Source organism: Ursus maritimus, unplaced genomic scaffold, assembly GCF_017311325.1.
Source record: "Ursus maritimus isolate PB19 unplaced genomic scaffold, ASM1731132v1 scaffold_21, whole genome shotgun sequence".
Taxonomy (NCBI): domain Eukaryota; kingdom Metazoa; phylum Chordata; class Mammalia; order Carnivora; family Ursidae; genus Ursus; species Ursus maritimus.
In genome coordinates, this window is record NW_024424564.1 from 38,287,650 (window position 1) to 38,293,935 (window position 6,286).

Genomic DNA, 6,286 nt, shown 5'->3' on the forward strand with positions numbered 1-6,286 from the left:
TTAGCCAGTCAAAAAGAATGATTCTGCACATCTAAGAGGTAGAATCAGAATTCAAAACCAGATCTCTCTAACAATGACATCAATACTTTTAGCCACAACACTGAAAGCCTCATAATTTGCAGCGAGGAATCTAGTTCCCCAATTTTTAAGATAACAGGGCTCATAATATATTTATAATGGAATGTTTCTTAGCCATCAAAAAGAATGAAATCTTGCCGTTTACAATGACGTGGATGGACTAGAGGGTATTATGCTAAGCAAAATAAGTCAGTCAGAGAAAGACAAATACCATATGATTTCACTCATATATGGAATTTAAGAAACAAAACAGATGAACTTAGGGGAAGGAAAAATAAAATAAGACAAAAATAGAGAGGGAGGCAAACCATAAGAGACTCTTAACTGTAGGAAACAAACAGAGGATTGCTGGAGGGGAGGGGGGAGGGTGGGGTAATTGAATGATCGGCATTAAGGAGGGTGCTTGATGTAATGAGCACTGGGTATTGTATGCAACTGATGAATCACTAAATTCTACCCCTGAAACTAATAATACAATATATATTACCTAAATTGAATTTAAATAAGAAATTAAAAAAAAAAAAAAGATAACAGGGCTCCCATCTGGTGAATCCAGGGGTATAAAAACACTATTTAGTGCGTATTTCTAAGTCACCTTTTCCCTTTCTTCTCTTCAGAGGTTTCTTCAAGATCCTGATGGCATTCCCATGGGGCAGATTGACCAAGAGAAGACTTTGTTTACTTTGACAGCTGCACTGATAACTGTATAAATTGCAGTAAGGAAGGGGTTTATCCGTTGAGAAGAATGCAATCCTATAATAGGCAGATGTGACGGACGGCTTGAAATGAGCTTTGGAAATGGAATCATTAGGAAAGTGTCCTTATTCACCTTCCCTTACTTCTTCAACAGGTTTCCATAAAAATGGTGAGTCATGGCTGAACTTTTCAGTTGTTTTCTGTACTTGCTTACTCATACACCCCCTAGTCCTTTGGGGAGGAGTAGCAAATTTGGTTGAAAAGAAGCTAGGCCATCTTGTTTTTGCTAATGGGTGGAGTCACTGTCAAAGGTCCTTGACCACGCCTCCTCCTACTGTTGTTGCAGGAAGCACTCTCAACCTTTGATCCTTGTTTCCTCTCTCTCCAGGGGAGGTGGGGATTTCACCAGCCTCTTTTGGCTGCTGTCTCCTGTGGTCAGCTGGGAGTTAAGGTGGGCTAGTGACTGGCTGGTTATGTAGACTGAAGGGCTATCTGAGGACCCACTTCTTTCTACAGGGCTCCCAGGTCTGTATTTAGAAATAAAGTAGAAAGTCTCATTTTGTGTTCTCCAATGCCATTTACTAGATAATCTCAATTTCTGCTTTATTAGGTCATTGATAAAGTTGATATTTTGGTTTCCGTTTGGCTACTAGAGCATAAATTTGTCTTAGACTAAGGAAACTTCAGAATTAGACTCCCAGGTTCAAATATATCTACTTAATGAATTTGGCAAGTCAACTAGACCCCCAGAGCCTCAATTTCTCCAACTGTGAAGTGGGGATAATAATATCTGCCTCACCAATATATAACCGTAGTAAGGATAAAAGAGCTTCCATGTGTTAAGTGTGTTACCTGGTCGGACCCACAGTAGGTACCCAAACCATGTGAGCTGAATAAAAATTTTTAGAAAGACAGGATCTATTTACCTTTTAAAATAATTATTTAAAAAAGCTAGTCAGGAAGGGTAAAAGACAATTAACATGGGTTCTAATTTGGTAACATTGCATGTAATTTTTCCCCCTCCTTAATAATAGCTATTACTTATTGAGGACTTACTCTGTACTATAATTTTACCAAAATTATATTCAACCCTTTGAATTCAGTGCCATGATAAGCAATCCCATTTTACAGATGGGAAAACTGAAGCTTAGAGAAGTTAAGTAGAAAGTCACAGGGCTGGGGGTGGAGCTTGGGCCTGTCTGGCTCCAGAATCACTACTTGTAACCATTACTCTCTCCTGTGAGCACAAAGGAAAATTTGGCTCCGTCCCTCCCATCACATGACTGCACATTCCCAAACGGTGGAGTGTAAGAAAGTGAAATTAACTTTCCCTGTGAGCAACGTATCAGAATTCAAACCCAAGTCGGTAACCTACAACACCTGGTAATCCATGACGCTAAGCAATATTGCTCTCATCCTGGGTGCTGTGTAACTTGTCTGCATGGGTAGATGCAGTCCTAATTCTGGCCCTGAGGTCAGGAAGAGAACAGTGAGGTGGGGAACTAACTGTTCAGGCTATCTGGATGTGAATTGACACCCATACCCATCAGGACTCCTGGTTTGTTTACTCATCTCAGTTGGCTACGTAAGTGGTAACAAAAGTGGCCGGGGCCTGGTTTCATTTGGAAAGCACTGGCTTGTTATCTACCTAGGTTTTCCCTGTCTGCTGAGTGTGATACCTATTCAGGGGCAAAGTTCTGTTGAATAAGCAAGCTGTCCTTCAGGGCAGCCATCCAGCTAAACAGTCCATCTATTGAGAATCTGAGCTCTGGGCAATGAAGCACTATTGTTATTACAATATATTCTAATTCTTTCTTCACAAGGCAGTGTAGGTTCCCATGAAAAGAAATCCCGTGGTTGGCATTGGATGTCATTTCTAGTAGCATTTTTCCTGGCACTGGCTTCAGGAACTGAGTGGTAAGATGTACTCATGTAAAGGGATCCTGCCTGGCGGGGGGATGGGATGGGATGGAGTAGGGAAAGGCGTAACCGAGGGGCCAGTCCCAGGCCTGTCCCAGACACATAAACAATGCGCGACTATCATGACCCTACACAGTAGTCCTCGAAGGCAAAGTTAGGAGAAACTGTGTCGTGTGTGTGTGTGTGTGTGTGTGTGTGTGTGTGTGTGTGTGTGTGAGAGAGAGAGAGAGAGAGAGAATGATGGAGGTGTGCTCTCATCAGATTCTTATTTATTTGTTTGTTTAGGATTTTATTTATTTATTTGAGAGAGCACAAGCAGGGGGAGCAGCAGGCAGAGGGAAAGGGAGAAGCAAGCAGTCTCCCCGCTGAGCAGGGAGCAGATGCAGGGCTGGATCCCAGGGTCCCAGGATCATGACCTGAGCCAAAGGCAGACGTTTAACCCACCGAGCCACCCAGGCAGATTCTCTTTTAAAAGGGGGGTCCAGACCTCAGAGTTCATCTGATGAAGGATTTAAGTCCTATTTAGTGTTGTCTCTCTTTTATATTCCTCCTTAAGTTCTGACTTCAAACTTTTCAGCATCTTAAGATCTGAGTTCGTTACATTAGAAACTGAGCATTGGAGTGCCTAGGTGACCTTTGGCTCGGGTCATGATATTGATGAGGGAACAAAAGGCAGGCTGAGGACAAAGCAGAAACTGACACCCCGCAGCCCCTCCCCCGCCATGGAATGTATGTGATATTCCTCAAGCACCCCTGGCTGCCCTAAAGGAAAAAGAAATAGTTAACCTTATAGAGACCACAATCTTGCAAGACTTGAGTCTCCCTCAGTTTACAAACATTTTAGCAGTCTACGAGAACAAAGCATTTCTATCAATAACCTAGCTTCCAGAAGGGAATGTAAATACAATTAAATGTCTTTATAACCTGCAGCCCACAGATACTTGAAGCTGGCAGAGTGTAATGTATCCGGAAAGTTCCCAGGTATCTTCTTGTTAAGGCCTTGTTAGGGGGGTAAACAACCTTAGCTTGACAATAGCAAGGCCTCTTGTATCCTGTGAGTCTTCTTTAACATATGAAAGTACTTTCTTGAAACCTCCGCCCCCCCAACCCCATAGTATATAATCAGCCACCCCTCACAACTTGGGGCAGCGGCTCTTTCTGCCCACGGGGTCCTGACCCCGTGCTTTAATAAACCACCATTTTGCACCAAGGACGTCTTTGGTCGTCGCCTCCAGACTCCACCTCACCCCACCCCACTGAAACTCACCGATATCCCACAACCTCATCAATCTCAGGGTCCTGGGATTGAGCCCCACAGCAGGCTCCCTGCTCAGTGGGAAGCCTGCTTCTCCCTCTCCCTCTACTGCTTCCCCTGCTTGTGCCCTCTCTGTCAAATAAATAAATAAAATCTTAAAAAAAAAAAAAAAAGAAAAGAAAAGAAACTGAGCACAATACCAGTATCAAAGAACTCTCATTCATTGGGAGTTATGATCAAGTGCTTCCTATGTAAAAAAGCCACAATGTACAACCTGCACAACCATCCATGGCAGTCCTGCTTTGGACAAAAGATATGAACAAGATATAGTTCCTGTTCTCAAGAGATTCAGAGTCCAGGACCTAGAGAGGACTTAAATGGCAGCTGGAAGGAGTGGAAGATTCTTTTCAGCTGGGGGGTTGTAGCATTCGAATTGGGCATTAAGGTGGATGAAGAATTGGGACATATGGAATGTGAGCACAAAGGATGGTCTTCGAAAAAGAGCATAGTGTGACAAATTGTAAAGGGGCCAGACTGCATGACTATGTATTGAGGCAAAGGGTGTGTGAAAGAAAGTAGTGAGAAATCAGGTGGAGAGAGGTTGAAACCTTACCCTTAGCCCAGTGAAACTGATTTTCAACTTCTTACAGATCTGTACATAATAAATTTGTGTTTTTAAGCCAATAAATTTGTGTTAATTATTAAAGAATCAATTGGAAACTATTATAAGGACCCTAAGACAAGAAGCAAAGCTTTCTTCTAGCAATACCACATAGAAGAAAGGGGTCCAGTCCTGGAGAGCTAGCTCCTTGGCCACACTGGCTGAGACCACTGACCAGCTGCTTTGTAAGACAGAACTAGACACAGCTACTTCTTCTGGATTTCTTCCACTGAACTTCTCTCATGGGAAGGGCAGAGATTTACTGCACTGGAATAGATGTATATTCTGGGTATGGATTTGCTTTCCATGCCCTTCTACCTTCCTATGCCTTCTACCACCACACTAATCATGGGCTAACAGAGTGTCTCATCTACCACCATCATAGTATCCTGTGTAGTATGATGTCTGACTAAGCAGGTCATTTCACACCAAAAAAATTACGCAGCAATAGCTTCTACCCATGAAATTAACTGGGCTTACGGCACACTTCCATCATCTGGAACCCGCTGGTGTAACCGAAAAGTCTTTGGCTTACTGATCACAGCACCAGCCGAGAGACAAGCCCTGGAAGGATGGAGTTCTGTTTTACATGGTGTGATACACACTTCAAATCAGGAACGGTGACATGTGTTATCGTCCCCACTGTCCCCAACCATGGGTTCAGGAATTAGGGAGAGGAACGGAGAGTGGCTCTGAGTTCGTTTCCTAGGGCTGCCATAGGGATGGGCCACAAACTGGGTAGCTTACAAGAGCGATTTGTCCTCTTACAGTGCTGGAGTCTCAAAGTCTAAAATCAAGATGCTGGCAGTCCACGCTTATGGACGCTCTAGGGAAAATCCATCATTTGCCTCTTCCAGTCCCGGTGCGTGTCAGCATTTCTTGACTTAACAGCTGTCATCAGTCAAATCTCTGCCTCAGGGTCACACTGCTACCTCTTCTTCTCTGTCTCTTCCATGTTCCTCTTTTAAGGACACTTGAAGTAGGAGTTAGGGCCCGCTTGATAATATGGGGCCCTCCTTATCTCAAAATTCTTAACTTCATACATCTGAAAAAACTTTTCCCAAATAAGGTAATACCAACAGTTTTGGGGACTAGAACGTGGGCATATCTTTTTGGGAAACACCATTCCACTCACTGCAGCTACATCTGAATCATAAGAGCAGCTCTTTAAAAAAAGGAGAGAGAGAGAGATTTCCTTGGGCATTCTGAGGGTGGTATCTAGAAGTCTATATCCATAGGTGGTTCTTGTACATCTCGGCCATGGACCCGCGTTTACGCACCACAGTATGTCGCACGCACGGCCCTTCAATTTTAGATCGCCAGTGTCACCACTTGCTAACCGTATTACCCTGAATAATTTACTTAACCTCTCTGAGCCTCAGTTTCATCTATAAAATGGAGGTAAAAGTAATAACTTTTACAAAGGATTCTTGTGAAGATTCAATGAATTAATGCACGTGAAGTGCTTAGAAGAGAGCCTGGCTCGTAGTAAGCCCTCGGGAAGAGTTTGCTATGGCTGTAATCATTATTGCTACTGTTTTTATCATCATCGTCATTATCATTAGTTATTCCATGATGTGAGAGCTGGCTTCCCAGCCATGGCTTCCACCCCACTGTGGTTGGGAATTTTGCCCCATACTACCCAGTGTCGGGGGGTCACAACCATCTTTCAACTC

The 6,286-nt window shown here is 43.4% G+C and overlaps 1 long non-coding RNA gene across 2 annotated transcripts in view; it reads left to right on the plus strand.

Annotated features, from left to right (window-relative positions):
• Positions 1 to 6,286, plus strand: part of LOC121104414 — a 46,051-nt gene that overhangs the window by 36,309 nt on the left and 3,456 nt on the right. For both annotated transcript variants that reach the window (XR_005836730.1, XR_005836731.1), the window contains exon 5: positions 696 to 943. This is a non-coding gene — a long non-coding RNA (uncharacterized LOC121104414). The remainder of the gene's footprint in view (positions 1 to 695; positions 944 to 6,286) is intronic.